The sequence below is a fragment of the Oryzias latipes genome, chromosome 4 (genome assembly GCF_002234675.1).
Source record: "Oryzias latipes chromosome 4, ASM223467v1".
NCBI lineage: Eukaryota > Metazoa > Chordata > Actinopteri > Beloniformes > Adrianichthyidae > Oryzias > Oryzias latipes.
This window is the reverse complement of record NC_019862.2, coordinates 20,520,329-20,537,282: the sequence shown is the minus strand read 5'-3', so window position 1 is coordinate 20,537,282 and position 16,954 is coordinate 20,520,329.

The following is a 16,954-nucleotide window of genomic DNA, read 5'->3' as shown; positions in this document are numbered from 1 at the left end:
AGAAAAACACATTACCTAAAATGCTAATTATGCTAACTATGCTAGTTATGCTAACATAACTAAAAGTGCTAGCATAGCGATCAGCATCATCAACTGACTCAGAAAAACACATTCCTCCATTGGTGAGAGCTATATGTCATAAGTTAGTAAAAAACCCACTTTTTCCAAAATGGCGGCTTTTTTGTTAATTTTATCTTCATAGCAACCATTTTATGTTTTGGTCTCCTCGATAGGACGAACAGATTGACGTTAGATTCGGACAAATCGGTAAAAGTAAACTTTTTGTTGTCCTTAGCAACAGCGGTTTTATGCTAACCACGCCCACATTCCTTATATGTCCATATCCAGTGTTTTTCAATGTATTCTGTTTCAGGCATTAATCTATGCATTCAATTTTCACTGTATTGTATTGAAATGCATGGGAGTTATAACAGTGCGCCACTTTGCTAGCTTGCTACGCGCACGCCGTTCAAAATCTACAACTTCTAATTCCAACATTTTTTCCATAGTAGCTTGCCATTGATGCCCAAAAAGTTTCGAGACGATCGTTGAAAATTCCAACGACAAGTTTACGTTTGAATCCGGTGGCAAAGGTGTTTTTTATAGAAAATTCAAGATGGCCGCCTTTTCCCGAGGTCAAAGGTCGACGAAACCCCAGAGGTAGTTGTGGACTTGCTCTAGCAACATGCGAGTCAAATTTCGTGAAAATCGCTCGAAAAAAAGTTCATTTTTCCATATTGTGTAAAAACGCGAAAAACGCAAAATGGCAGATTTTGGCACAAAATGGCCGCCAAACCGTAGGTCGTGTCACCATCCCGTAATGATTTCAAAGCGTCCTTTGGATATCGCGGACAAGGGTATATTGGTTTCGTTAGTCCATTCTCAAAAAAAAAGTTCCGAATTTTTTCGTTTTTGCCGAGTCGGCACATTTTTTTGCGACGGTTTTTTGCTTACCACGGCCACATTCCTTTATCGATCTTGTCGTGCGTAGCATCGTTTTGTTCAGCGCGGGCCATGGAATCGCACATTTCCTCTTCACGACATTCCGATGAAAAATGTGCGAGCTAGCCAAGATGGCAACGGTTGCTAGCTCGCCACGCGCACGCCGTTCAAAATCTACAACTTCTAATTCCAACATTTTGTCCAGAGTAGCTGGCCGTTGGTGCCCGAAAAGTTACGAGACGATTGATGAAAATTCCAACGACGAGTTTTCGTTTGTATCTGGTGCTAAAGGTGCTTTTTTGAGAAAATTCCAGATGGCGGCCTTTGCCCAAGGTCAAAGGTCAACGACACTTCTGGGGTGTTTGTAGAGTGGAGCTGGCAGCAAGTGTGTGCAATTGCGTGAAAATCGCTCAAACAAAAGCGTCTTTTCCCCATATTGTGGGAAAACACGAAAATCGCCAATTCTCAGAGTTCGCCACAAAATGGCCGCCAAGCCGTAGGTCGTGTGGCCGTCCCATAATGATTTCAAAACATCTCTGGGATATCCCCGACACGTGTGTCTTGGTTTCGCGGCCGTATTTTGAAGTACATTTTGTTCGGCCCCATACGCGATTTTCGGCCCATTCATTTTTTTGACGGGATCGCTGGCCGTGATGTCATCGTCTTCGGGGGGGTGACGTTGACTTTGTGGAAAATTCATTTTCAATTTATCCCAGGTGTGTGCACGTTTTGGTGACTTTTCGAGCATGCGGCGGGGGTCAAATTCTCGCTGAAAGGCGGCGAAGTCGTCGTTCCAACTGCGAAAACAACATGGTCCTTGCAGTCAGTGACTGCTGCTGCGGGCCATAATAAGGTATGAGGAATAGCAGTGCGCGACTTTGCGAGCTCGCCACGCGGACGCCGTTCAAAATCTACAACTTCTAATTGCAACATTTTTTTCACAGTAGCTTGCCGTTGATGCCCAAAAAGTTTCAAGACGATCGCGGAAAATTCCAACGACAAGTTTACGATTGAATCCAGCGGTAAAGGCGTTTTTTATAGAAAATTCAAGATGGCGGCCTTTTCCCGAGGTCAAAGGTGGACGAAACTCCAGAGGTAGTTGTGGACTTGCTCTAGCAACATGCGAGTCAAATTTCGTGAAAATCGCTCGAAAAAAAGTTCATTTTTCCATATTGTGTAAAAACGCGAAAAACGCAAAATGGCAGATTTTGGCACAAAATGGCCGCCAAACCGTAGGTCGTGTCACCATCCCGTAATGATTTCAAAACGTCCTTTGGATATCGCGGACAAGGGTATATTGGTTTCGTTAGTCCATTCTCAAAAAAAAAGTTACGAATTTTTTCGTTTTTGCCGAGTCGGCACATTTTTTTGCGACGGTTTTTTGCTTACCACGGCCACATTCCTTTATCGATCTTGTCGTGCGTAGCATCGTTTTGTTCAGCGCGGGCCAAGGAATCGCACATTTCCTCTTCACGACATTCCGATGAAAAATGTGCGAGCTAGCCAAGATGGCAACGGTTGCTAGCTCGCCACGCGCACGCCGTTCAAAATCTACAACTTCTAATTCCAACATTTTGTCCAGAGTAGCTGGCCGTTGGTGCCCGAAAAGTTACGAGACGATTGATGAAAATTCCAACGACGAGTTTTCGTTTGTATCTGGTGCTAAAGGTGCTTTTTTGAGAAAATTCCAGATGGCGGCCTTTGCCCAAGGTCAAAGGTCAACGACACTTCTGGGGTGTTTGTAGAGTGGAGCTGGCAGCAAGTGTGTGCAATTGCGTGAAAATCGCTCAAACAAAAGCGTCTTTTCCCCATATTGTGGGAAAACACGAAAATCGCCAATTCTCAGAGTTCGCCACAAAATGGCCGCCAAGCCGTAGGTCGTGTGGCCGTCCCATAATGATTTCAAAACATCTCTGGGATATCCCCGACACGTGTGTCTTGGTTTCGCGGCCGTATTTTGAAGTACATTTTGTTCGGCCCCATACGCGATTTTCGGCCCATTCATTTTTTTGACGGGATCGCTGGCCGTGATGTCATCGTCTTCGGGGGGGTGACGTTGACTTTGTGGAAAATTCATTTTCAATTTATCCCAGGTGTGTGCACGTTTTGGTGACTTTTCGAGCATGCGGCGGGGGTCAAATTCTCGCTGAAAGGCGGCGAAGTCTTCGTTCCAACTGCGAAAACAATATGGTCCTTGCAGTCAGTGACTGCTGCTGCGGGCCATAATAACTGTTTAAATAACCATACCTCAAAGTATTTAAATCATAAAAAAGCCAAATGGACACACAGCCTGGAAAAAAATTAATTACATATTTTGTGCTACTTTTGGTATTTTCACATTTTCAATACTGTTCTGTTTGGGGAAACATATCCATCCTCTATATATCCTTCAATTCAGAACAATTAACCACAGTAATTATCTATTTGTCAAATCTAAATTACTGAAATGATCAGACTTCATAGCATACAAGGCGGTTCAATTTCTTTATAAAATTAGATTTAGTTCACTTTAAAAAAAAACTTTGTTGAAAGAGAGCGAGGGTGAACAAATTTAGCATTACAGTAACCAGAGAACACTGTGGAATGATCTACATTCAGGACTAGAAACATCAGTCAATTGAAAAATAAATACAAAGAAATTATTTTCAATCTCTACATCTAAATATTTAATAGGTAATGGTTATGTAATCAATGGTGTTGATGTCTGAGCCACATGTTGATTGTAATAAATTCCTGGTATTTATAAAGTGATTGATGGCTGATCCCAGTTGAATGTGTATTAAGGAGTAGGCTTACAACACTACAGCTTCGGCCTATCTCCTTTTGAAACATGTTATTTTCTTAAGTTCTGTCAAATGAAGACTTTTTTTCCCTCAACTGAAAAGGGTCAAGACTGATTTTTATTATCAGTGAGGGTATTTAATTTATATGTTGTTGTTTTTTTATGTTTACAATAAATAAACAAAACTAAGCCATTGCAGTAGGACTATAATTCTACAGATAAGAGGACAAAACAGACCTAAAACGGATCCTGTAATATTGTTGTTGGGATCAGAAAGGGGCAGAAAAACACTGAAGATCTGCTAAAAGACAGAGAAAGAGACACGTTTGCAACTGCAAAAACTGCAGAAACACAGAAAGAGGCTTTAAATCGCATCAATGAAATATTTACTGTACTGGTAATGCCTATGAAACCCAAGAAAATAAAGAACCAGGACAATGTTTTGACACTTTTTTAAAGTTTAAGGTAAATTAGGATGTTAAAAGTCGGTTTACATGAAGAGTAAGTATCTATTCTTCTATCAAAGGCAACAATACATTTTCTTTCTTGATAGACACGTCCACCAGACAGATTCTGAGTCCAGAGCAGTTAAGTGTTCTTACAGCTCCATTCACACAGAAAATCATTATGATATAATTGGGACAAAGATCGCACTTACTTATTTAGGAGGCAACAAGCCAGGAGTATTAGTCTGAGGACAACAACGAAATGACAAAATGGTGGAGCTGGAGAAACTTAACTGGCATGTCTATTGATGAACTAGTAACGTTTAGAGGAATGAAATTGTACTGGGCAGAATAAAAAAAATGGATGAAAAAATACAAGCATGTTGTGGAAATTAAATATTAGTCATAGAATGACTCCAAGTAAACAGCATAACTGACTCAAGTCCCACTAGCCAACTGCGGCTTAAAACTTTCAAAATATAAGTTCAGCATGGTATTCTGTCTCACAGACAAGTTGTGTTGCAGTGTGAGAGTGCAGTGCTTTGGTGGGAAAACAAACAATCAGATTTTTTTTCTAATATACAGTAGAGCTTCACTTGCAGCAGAGGATTAGATTTTACACAATTGTATCCAGAAACCCAATAAAAATGGCTGAAATTGAAGAAACAATGTACCTGGTCAACATTTGTCTGAACTCTTGCATTGGTGTCTAATGTCAGTTTGGCAACTCCTGGCACCACCTCACTCCAACTGGTTGGAGAAACTGTTAACCAAACAACAGAAAGCTCTTTAAAGTGGATATTAATGAAACCATTTTTTTTAAACTTATCCAAATCAAACAACTGCATAGAAGAAAACAAAAGGAAGCAATTTTGTGCTAGACTCTAAAGGTATAATCAAGTTGAGATGTTTCAGGAAACAGACAACAGGTGAGGGTTATTAAAGTGATGCATGGCTCAGTGCATCACGTTTTCTCAGTTTCCCATCGCTGCTCTGCGCTCCTCCTCTGGGATCAAGTGTTTGTTGTGCTGTTGGGCCGTTCCTCCCTCGAGGAGATACAGCATCGGTCACTGAGAGAACTCAGAGTGCTACAGTATATGTCAGCACAGTCTCACTGACACACACTTGTGAGAATTATATAAGGAGTCCATTTATTACTTTTCTATACCCTATTTATATTGCAACGGGGTCATGGATGGCAGGACTTGGAGTCTGTCTTGTTGTGCAGAAGAGTAATGCGTCCTTAGAAGGTCCCCAGTCCATTATAATGCTTTAGAATTTAGAGGAAATGACAAATGAAGAGAAAAAGAACACCCGGCACCTGAAAGACAGAAAAAGTGATTTAAAATACACATCCGCGGCTGTAACCTTTCAGAAAACAAAATGTTTCCCCCAAAATTGACTGGACAATAGCATGTGTCTTTGACATTTATTTTTCCATGTTACGTTTGGAAATAAACACATAAATTTCACTGGCAATGAATCTATGTGTGGGTTGAACTTTTTTTTTCTGGAAATTATCAAAGACTGTTGATAGTTTGTACCTTTTGTGCTATCCTAGGCACTTTAACATTGGGTCATCTAGACCCACTAGACAGTGCGCTGAACCTTTTTTCTTCAATGATTTGTGATCTTCACTGGTGTCCATGGATTACATGAAATCTTTCCACATTTATCCACCTTTGTCATAGTAGGGAGACCACGTCAATGGAAGGGTGGGGTCATCTAAGATAGCACAACGGTTAAAATACAACTTAAACAAAGAACTGTTGTTTAAAGTTGTTTTTAAGGACCCACTCTTGTGAAGATTGTGTTTTTAACATGTTCTTGTGGCATGTTTCTGATAATGGAGGACATATACTATGAAATTTAGGCTGATTATTGCATTTCTTAGTATTTCTGTATTCAAATTGTTGTGAATGAGGAGTAGATGAAAAACGTGGTTGGAAAAATTTGTCATGTAGCAAATACTTTGGGCGGGCCACAACTTTCGTGCACCAAACTGTCGACAACGGGAAGGGCGGGGTTGTTACATGCCGACCGTTCCTCTCATAACTCAGAGGAGAATTTCTGATGAACTAATACTACTCTACAGAAACTAAGTCTAAGAAAACGACACAGGTTTTCATTTTATTTTAATCATAATCAGAATACCACGGGGAATGCATTTAAAAGAGATTAAAAGATGATTGGAGTGGGACTATAAGTTTTCTAAAATGTACTGTCCCAAAAAGAAAAACACGTCGTATATTTTTAAAGATGTAATTCCGCTTGATGTGTGCTGCTGGAAAAATCCAGCTAAAAAGCCACTCAATGATTTTGTTTGGTCACTAAGTCAATGAAGGTTCTTGATTTGTAGTTGAGTCATGGCATCTGATGTAAAGCCTTCTTTCTTTGTAATGTTTCCCTTGGTTCATTTGGTCAGTGGTATGGAATTTTGGAAGCTTATCACAAAAGTACATAATAGTGTTTGGTGGATTGTTTCTGTGTTGGAACATTGCCAAACTGTAACAAATCTAAAGCTTGAAAAGTTACCATCTTTTGTGCCTTGCTTGTTCTTGTCTTGTAGAATGTATGACTGTATTCTGCAGAAACAAAATAGATTTATTATTTATCAAATGATCAATTATTCAACAACAGACTATGGAAGGAACATTCAGCCCAAAACGTTTGGCATTTTTTATTCACAATAGTCACCAGCCTGGTTCCACACTGCTGTGTCATGACTTTCAAGCTAGACCATGTTTTGAGTTGAAAAGATCTGATATTTTTGCAGGCGCCACAGCTCCTTATTTGAATTGTCTCTGAAACGTATTGTTTTGGACTTAAACTTTTTTTTTTAAAACAAAATAACAAATGTGGAGAAAGCCCCTGGACAAACATCCTTTGATATTTGACTTCAACCAGCTGGTACTGCATAGACTCTGTGTCATTAGAATCTTGTAGCACAACCCAAACTAAAGATACCTTAACTGGGACACAGGTTTGTGCACAAAACAATGAATTTAGTTTGGATGAAAAATATTTTTACTTTAACAATGTGATATATAAACTTGCTAAATATTGTCATATTTGAAAAGAGACAATGAATGTTTATTTTTAATGATCAACAATGGATGGTTGGAAATAACACAGCATTTATGATGTGTGTTTGAATGTGTGGGCCTTTTTTGTGTGTGTTTTTACTTAGAGGCAATGTTCTTCTGAGGATTAGCTAACTGAAGCTAGTTGATTGAACACTGCAGTTTAGCTAAATGGATGAAAAGGCTGAAGACATGTGGCACTGATTAGGTAATGACTCTTTGTGTCCATGTAAATATTGTTAATATAAGCATTAGTTACATTTCATCCCTTCCTTTTTCTTTTTGGATCCTTCGGTCTTTTAGGCTTACTTGGTATAACCCAGTCTTGGACTATGACATACAATAGTAATTATGAAAAAAGGGAATTATAAGAGAACAAAGAATGTGGAAAAACATATGGTCCTAAATGATCATTAAACTTTATGCTGGTTTTATTCACATTTGTTAATCATTTATCTAAGTTCTTTAGGTGCAGGACCTACAACTTTTATTCCAAATGGCTTTACTTGATCTTTTTGTTTCTATGTTTAGAAATAAACTAAGAATACCTTCAAATACAATCTGATTTGATTTTTTTTTTCCTCTTGTCAATTTTTGCTCAAAATTACTTTTATTACATCTTACACCGTAGGAAATGTAGAAAATGCTGTGTATCACAATTTAGGTTTAGTTTATGATTAAAAGTATATGCTGAATTCACGTTGAATGAAGATTATCTCTTAAGCAAAGATGACCACAAACAAGACATAGACTGTCATAAAGCCACATTTTCACACTAAGACATCAGATAATGATAGTTGGCCTTTAAAAACAATGATTTGCATCCTACAGCTATACGACCTGAAGCTGTGAATTGGATCACATGATCATGAGTTCCAAAGTGACGCGTATTCCTCAATTATTTCTCTGGTGGGGATTCATTTCTCCACTCTAGTGCAGACATGTAACCTCACTTGAAATTTAAAGATCCACTGCTGTGGAGGACTCCTTCGACTGTGAGAGGAATCGAGATAATTACCACTCCTGAGATCAGACTGCACACAGCAACAGAGCGGCCTGGCTGTTTACTTTATTTATTTCCTAAAAGTGTTTTTCACCAACACTCTGAGAAGAAGAAACACAAAGTCAGACAGGTAATAAAAGCCTGCTTAATGTTGCTGCACCGCTAATGTTAAATAATAATAATAATAGTAATAATAATGGGAAAGCCTAATTTAGCTTCAATGAACTGTCATCTGAACTGTCTGGTTTAAAGGTTGTTTTTCAAAGGGGTCTGGACTGGTCCATGTTTAGATAACAAGACTATGCTGTAATTTTCTGACGCACAGTGGTTGATTTATGGTTCCTCACACAAATCAAAGGAACAAATGTGACCAAGCAAGGACGAAATATTGAATAACTGAGGTTTTTTATTTATTATGCAAATGTTTGAGTCACTCCAGAGCCACCCTAACACAATGACAATATTTGTGTTACCAAAGCTAGCAGTTCCTTCCTGGATGTAGAAGTCATCTGGGCGACGAAGTGTGTTGGCCTGAAACCTGCTTTGTTTACCGTAGCATCACCGGTGTCTCACTAAAGGTGAAGTTCGTCAGGTCCCGTGTACACCAGCAGCCCCACGTCGTCGCTGACTCACAGCCGCCTGTCCTTCTCGTAAGAGTGCAGTTTGATCTGTCGTAGCAAAGCGCTGTGTTCCACTTTGCCTCGGCCTTAAGTGAACACAGGTGCACTAGAGGCAGCACCGTGACTGCACTTTGTTTATAAAATTCTCTCTCAGCATGGGAACTGTTCCTAGTCGTAATGGTTTTCAGAAGTATTCTTGAACCCATGTGCTGATTTCCATCGTTACATCACGTCTTTGACAGAGAAGAACAGCTCCTGAGGGGATGAATATCAGAGCTTAAGCGGTGTCCCTGCAGAGTGTTCTTTTGGCTCTCTGAATGTTAGGGCATTTAGAAATCTGAGACGATGTTTTATAGATGTAGAAAGTGATTCCCATGTAATATTTCACAGAATGGCGAACCCCTGCTTCCACTTTAATGACAAAAACCTGTATTGATGTTCCATTTTTAAGATTTGACAGGATTACATGAATATGTACTTGGTAGAGAATGTGTAAGTATATGGCACATTTGTGCACCTGTACAGCAAAAGACATTTTATTTTGAGGAAAAAGTTTGATTTCAATTGGAATCCTCCTCATAGCAACCCAGAGTTGCAGCAATGATTGCATTTGACCAAAGAAAAAGGTATATACGCACCAGGCAGTTTGAAGTCAAGCATGCCACCCTTCAGAAACCCTGATTTCTTTGGATGGGGAAAGAAACAAGGAGTCAGGAGACAAAGTTATAGCAAGATTGAAACACGTTTTATAAATTCATCCATCCATGCATCTTTCTGACCTGCTGAATCCCTCTCAGGGTTAAGGGGTGCCAACCCAGTTACCGTTTGACCGTGGTGGGGCACACCCTGGACAGGTCGACAGTCTGCCACTGGGCCACACAGCCACTCACACCTATGGACAATTTAGTCATCAATTAACTTGTAAACATGTTTTGGGACTGTGGGAGGAGACTGGAGTACCCAAAGAAAATCCATGAGGAGAACATGCACAACTCTACACAGAAAGGGCTAAGCCAAGATTCAGACCAGGGCACTGGTCTGAAGCTCTGAGGCGAGACCGCTGACCACTGGGCAGCCCTGAAACACATTTCATGAAATTCGTAAAATATTGTTAGCATGGTACAAACAAAGGTTTTTTAGGAATTGATGACTATGATTTAACGAAGTAAATAAGGTGTGACTTTTCATATATGAAATCCAGAGTCATCTTCTAATCTATATGCTCCAGTTAGGAATGGAGTATTGAATCTAAATATGTGAAGAAGCTGGGGTAAAACATGTAGAAACAAGCAAGATATTAGACTTTGTGCTAGTTTGTCCAAAACCTGGCTGGCTAACATGAAATTTGACATAAACAAAGACAATAATTTAAAAGAAAACCAATGTGCACGAGCAATTGGAAACAACGCTCACTCAAATTGCCTTGAAACAGATTAATTGAGCTATCATTGCTGCAAATCATGCAGGGTGCTGAAATATAGCAAAGTGAGGGTTCAACCATGACTTCATAAGCTGATTAATCTTTCTACATGCAGTAACACAAACGAGCATGCAGCAAATGTTTTTTTTAGCAAGTCCGAGTTACAGCACCAAGCACTTGACACAGATTTTGTTCCCAAACACTCTTATCGTAATGACTCATCCATCATTGCGTTGCCACCATGATCAGAGCTGCAAGTAAAGACCATCCAGCAACCCCTGCGTTTGATAACGGGACCTGCATGCTGTTCCTCACGTAGCCGCATCAAAGCTCATTATTTGCTGGACATGAATGACTTACTGACAGGACCTGTAAACAATCACTGCAGAAGCCCTTTACACAGGCACCATGTGTTCTGTGCCACGGGCCATTTAGGCGAGCCCGGAAAATTCTGCTCTGCTGTTTGGGTTGGATGTGCTGCTCTTCAAAGCCAAAAGCGCAAGAACACTATGCAAAGTCAAATGTAGAAAAGACATGTCAAGAACAATTTTTCTCTTTTGCGACTATTTACTGTCTCCAAAATAAATAAATAAATAAAAGACTCCAGCCGAGCCTAAAATGTAGGTTCTTGAATGCGCATTTAGCCCATTGTTTTCACACAGGACAAGCAGGGGGCTCTGTCTTCTTCTTTTTCTTTTGTTCTACTGTTTACTAGCGCATATTTACCACCAACAATTGGAAGTGGAATTTAAAGTGTTGCAAATCTTGTGAATCTTCCTCCAAGCTTTTTCTTTCATAGTTCTATTGCGATACATGAAAGACTTGTGCTATGTCAAAATTCCCTTCCTCTCTAACAGAAAAAATAGATAGTGTGGGACTATCTAGTGCCTGGATTTTAAAAGCAATTCGGACACCGTGCTCACCACCTTTTTTTTCCTAATGTGCAAATTTGACCAATTTCACAAATTTCCTGAAGTAAAAACCTAACAAATATAAACATTTTTACAAAGACTATTTATGAATCTCCTGTGTCCTGCAGATGAAAACTTGAATGTTTTGTATAAAAAACAAAATAAATAAAAAAACAAAAAAAGAGTTAAAAAAATTTTTTTTCACACAATGCATTGTGGTCTGTATTTGCAATTCTAGTGAGGATCGATGCACGCTGTTTTTTTTACAGAGACTTCTGGGAAAATTTCCAGCAACTAATTTTGGAATTGAAGATTTGGCCAGCCTGAAAAAATAGTGAGTGCACCATATAGTGCAGTAAGAAGTGAGTAGTGACGGAATTTGGACACAATCATGGTTTCGTATAGTTTCCGGTTGGGCACAATCGACAATTATTTTTTTTCTTCTCCTTGATCAATTGGCAAAAAGTCGGCGCATGAATTAAAAGGGACGCCATCCATATGTCACTACCAAATCTGAGTCCATGATTAGCCAAAGTTTGACCTGGTTTAATCTGCAACACGCGTTCAGTGGCCACATGTTCTGCATGTAGAGTCCAAACACAGTTATAGAAAGTTGCAAAGCTACATGTAAATGGGAGAGTTTTGAATGTGGAAGCCTGCATTCATGTGCATTTACATAGATTTATATTGAAAGTGACTGCTTGAGCGTGCATTGCAGTGTGAACGTCGCTTCAGCATAAATGCTTTAAGTTCTCTGCTGTACAACATCAAAGCTCCCATTTGAGATGGTTATATCAATTTATAATTTTCCTGGGCATTTGCTTTTTCACATTCCACTTTTGTTTGTGCTGTGTGATGAGTGGTCATTCACTTGAGACTCCGCCCAGGCCGGCTCTTGTGTGGAAGTGGTCAACCACACGCAGCCCTGTATTAGAGGACTGTGGAGTAGCTGCATCTTAGCGTAAATATGATCAACTGGGATTGATGAGAACAAAACATTTGTATTTACATATCCATATTCATCAAGGGTTGTTGCGCTGGAGGCGTTGTGAAATGTATTGATAAAGAACCAAAGTTCAGGACCAGAAGCAGGATAAGAAAAACAAAACAAACTAAAACATAGACTGTATAAAAAATATACCAAATTAATTATTTATCATGACTTCAAGTCTCGACATTTTCTACTTTTTCTTAATGGATTAGCACACCTTTTCCTTTGGTTTCCTCCTTAAAAAACAAAACCATTTGAATTAAGACTTGCAGAAATTAAGATAAGGAGAAATGTAAAAAAGTTTTTAGAAATGTAAAATCTAATCCCTTTAATTTTGTTATCAAACGTACGGATGGATTTTTTTTAAATCATTATCGAAATCATCTAATTGTTTACTTAACAACATTTTAAACATCCTTTAGTGTTTAAGCAAATTTCAATTTTGTTCCGTTTTTAGTTGCATAAAACCCAGAAAAGCCTATTTTAACGTAAACCAACAAAACCTGGAAAAAAATAGCCTTTATTTTGTTATTCAATAAGTCAACAATTTAACTTTTTACATGGTAGTTTTCCTGCTAAGAAGGACCTCAAAGTGCTTTACATAAAACAATAAACAATAAAAAATATTTGTTAATAATAGCAATTATTAGGATAATAATAAATAAAGACAAATGAAATCCCAACACACACATACCACTAATACAATCAATAGATAATAAATAAAACATAAACAAATTGTCTAGAAGTCATTGATTTATATTAAAAAAATATATAAATGGTTTTTTTAAAAAGCACAGAAAGGAGACTTAAATATTGGCGCATTAAAAAGGGCAGAATTTCATACATTTAAGTGAGAGATTGATCCTCAGATGTGTTCCTTGTAAATATCTGACATTGCTGCAGTACTGTTATCATTTGACAATATTGCATAATACCCAGCTGAGAAAGCAACGGCATCATTGGTTTCCTTTGTTGCAAACGGCACCATGTCATTGCAACTGAATGGAAATCCTATCAGCTTGTAGGTGGGAGTGCATATGCTTTGCTGCTTCTATAGCTTTGCAGAGCAATAAAGACAAAAACAGTCAAGTGTTCACTCTGTTGTGAATTTAAACCAAGCACACATTTAAGGAAAACTTCCTCAAGAAAACAAAGTTTAAGTAGTTACGTTTAGCCAGGGGCGGAGCTAAAATGATATGTTTTATATGACATGTTCTTATTTGCCACCCTTCCAAAGTTTTCTGCCACCCCCCCCCCCCCCATTAATAAAATGTTCCAGCTGTGTTTAGCACATTGTGGACTTAACCTTTGCTTCACCAAATTGGATAAAGAACTTTGCAGAACATTGTTAATAAGTTTTAAACTTCTGTTAAAGGTGCCCTTCTTTTTCTGCCTTTAATTACGTGTCTCTTTGGAGCTTACTTTCTAGTTCCCGTCTAAGGAGAGTGGAGGTGTGAAGCAGGAAGATGCTCTGACCATGGCGTCATGGCAGAGGTGTCATCCTGAGGCAGAGGAGGTCCTGCACTGACACTCCTTTGTCACTGAGTCACAAAGATGGAAGGTTTCCTTATGTCGTCATGAGCTGATTTAAAATGTGGCCATAAAACAGATTTTTTTGAAGCATTAAAGGAAACACAGACAGCATGTGGGAAGTGCTTCCAACAGCTGCAGCCAGTTTTCTGTAAACAGAGAACAATCAACACGTTCAATGATGTAACAGACACTTGGAGCTGCTTTTTCTTTCATTTCCACATGCCGTTGAATTTTTCCAGATGAGTAATGCAGCTCTGGATCCCTTGCAATTTTCCTTTAATAGCTGTGCTCGACAGAATGGATAAAAACCAAACTTACTGCTTACAGAGAGGCTGGTGGATCGGAGGAGCTGTCGAGTTCAGGAGAAGCCAGAGAACCATTCCTGGTCAGGACTGTGCTGCTTTTCTAACCTTAATACTGTGAATATAGATCTACATCCAGAACTCTGTATTTACCTGGACTATTCTTGACCTTTGGAGCCATTTGTGGAACTGTAAATGTGCCATAAGCTCACATTAACCCTTGTGCTATCCTATGACCCCACCCTTACATTGACTTGTTATCCCTACCATAGCAAAGGTGGATTAAGGTGAAGAGGATTTCATGTAATCCATGGACACCAGTGAAGAGCACAAATCATTGAAGAAAAAAGGTTCAGTGCACTGTCTTGTGGGGTCTAGATGACCCAACTCCCAATGTTAAAGTGCCTAGGATAGCACAAGGGTTACACACTCTTTATTTGAACTAATAGTTGGCTCCCCAACACCATGTTGACTTCTGTTTACCTCTGGTACAAGAAGTTTCTTGTAGTTCATCTTTTTTAGTCTAAAATATAATGCTTAATTTGAGTTTGAAAAAGATCAGGGTGGAAAATATTTCATAGTAAAGTGAATCCACTATACTATATTTTACTGAAGGACTTGAAGGAAGGACTTGTTCCCTGTTCTCTTCTTGATGTCTTTTTTAAAACAATTACTGGCATCATCATTACATTTTTCAGAAAATGGCTGACATATTAATTTGACAAAAATAGAGACAAATCCAAGTCAATGATTATTTCATTTTTTTGTATCTGTAAACCTACCTGGTCTACAACACAAAGGAATTGCTAATTGTTGGAAAAAAATAAATAAAATAAAGAATAACAGGATGATTGCTGCTCTCAGTTTTGAGCATTACCAGGCCTTTAACTAGAAAGAATACACCTCCAGAGATCCACTCTGATGAATCATGTTTTTGGCTTTTTTAGAATTTTGTTGTGGCTTTTTATCCCTTGACAATGGATAACACATTAGGAAAATTTAACTCAAAATTGCATTTCTTTATTTAAATTGTTGTGGTTTAGGAGCAGACAGAAAAAAGCAGTTTAAAAAAGAGCTTATTTGTGATGTGGGGTGGGCCACAAGCTCGCTGTTTCCGCTCTCAACAACGGGGAGTGGAAGGGGGTGCGGGGTTGCTCCACGCTTATTCTGGGTGGAATGATTTCTTTAACCCCACAGTTAAAGTTTTCAACATTATGTGCTGGAAGATAACAAACATGGATAGTAAAAGAATTGATATAAAAAAAATCATGCACATCTTTGTCTTTGACTTGCAACTGCTTATTATCCCTCCTTTGGTGAAAAAGCAAGAGTACAGTTCCAAGTATACTTCAACTTTTGGACGGGTTGTCAGTTAAACAGGTGATTGTTTGATAAAAAGAAAACATGTTTGGTGTGTACTTGGAATCCCAAACCACACAGCAGTGTTCACAGATCATCGGATAAAGTTCCAGTCTTGGTTGTTGGTGAGCCATGTCCACATCGCAGTAAATCCTTGCAACACTGGAGACCACAGAGAATCTTATTTTTTCTGAAAATGAGTCATAAAAATGAGCCATCAAACTTCAGAAGGAGATGGAAGCGGACCTCGGGTTAAAACCACACTCCAAAATGATGCATGACCATCTGATAAAGACAGAACGCCATCAATCAGCCAAAATGGTTTCCAGCCATAAAAAATGGCACACCAGATCGTAATAACAGATAAACCCATTGTAGTTGAGGAACAACATATGACATATCAAACTGAGTCACTGTTTATTCAGCAGTGAGGAGAAGAAAGACCCGAGTAATCCTGTTTCCTGTTTGCAGCATGGCTTTCAAACGTAAGTTGTTAGTTTATTGAAGATTTTTTGGCATATAGTGTCGATTGATTTATGAAGCATTTCAGTCAGGCAGGATTCTGACTTTTGTGATGAACCTAGCTTACTAAATGCAAAGCAAATATGAGGAAATGGAAAAAGGTACTAGTCTATAAGAAATGCCTATAGACCTTCAGATACTCTTGACAGAGTGGAAAGATCTGTGTCATTTGGTTCAGTTTCCTTTTGTTTGGCTGATTTAAGTGTCATTTAAGTGCTCACTTTTCTGCTTTTAGTTAGTCCCCACAGCTGTATCTGCTTAGACAATGACCCTCAGTGTCTTCAAATCTGTTTTCTTCTCTTCATGGTCAGATCTTTAAATGTCACTTTGTTTCTTCTGGGTATGATTCAGTTTGTTTATATTTTAGTTTTGTTACGGTCAATTATTTGTGACGTGCAAGTTCAGGTTTGTCTCTTTTGCTGTCACAGTTTATTTTCTCTGAAGAACTTAAGTCACTGTTCCCAGCTTTGGGTTTTCTTTGCGTTTGTATCTGTTGTTCTATCACAAATCAGAATCAGAAGTACTTTAATGATCCCACACGATTTCTGCATTACCATAGCAGTAAACACAAGAGAAAAGTACATAATATAAAATATACAGTAGTATAAAAAAAAAAGAGAAACAAAGGGTATGTCTTACATTACAGTTCTTTAGTGAGATTTTCCTTCAAATCCAAAGATTGTGAATATTTCCATTTGACTTGCAAGTTCATCCCTTTAAAGTCTGACATGCATCTCTTGCGAGTTTTGGGGTTTCTCTGGTCATTGTCTCTGGTCAATGATCATATTTGGAACTTATCTCTTTTGGCAGTTTTTGAACAATTATTTTGTTGGCTGAATGGAAAGACAAACTCCACATGCTTAGAAAATTATAGATGGGTGAGGGGGAACAGTAGCATCACAGATACTGTTGAAGTTTTCCTTTGTGCCATCATTTTCTTTAGGTGGTCACACCTGAATGTATATGAATAAAAGCAAACAATTACTGGTTTACTCACTTTGTTTTATATAACTGTTTCTTTTAGTGAATGGACTTTAAAT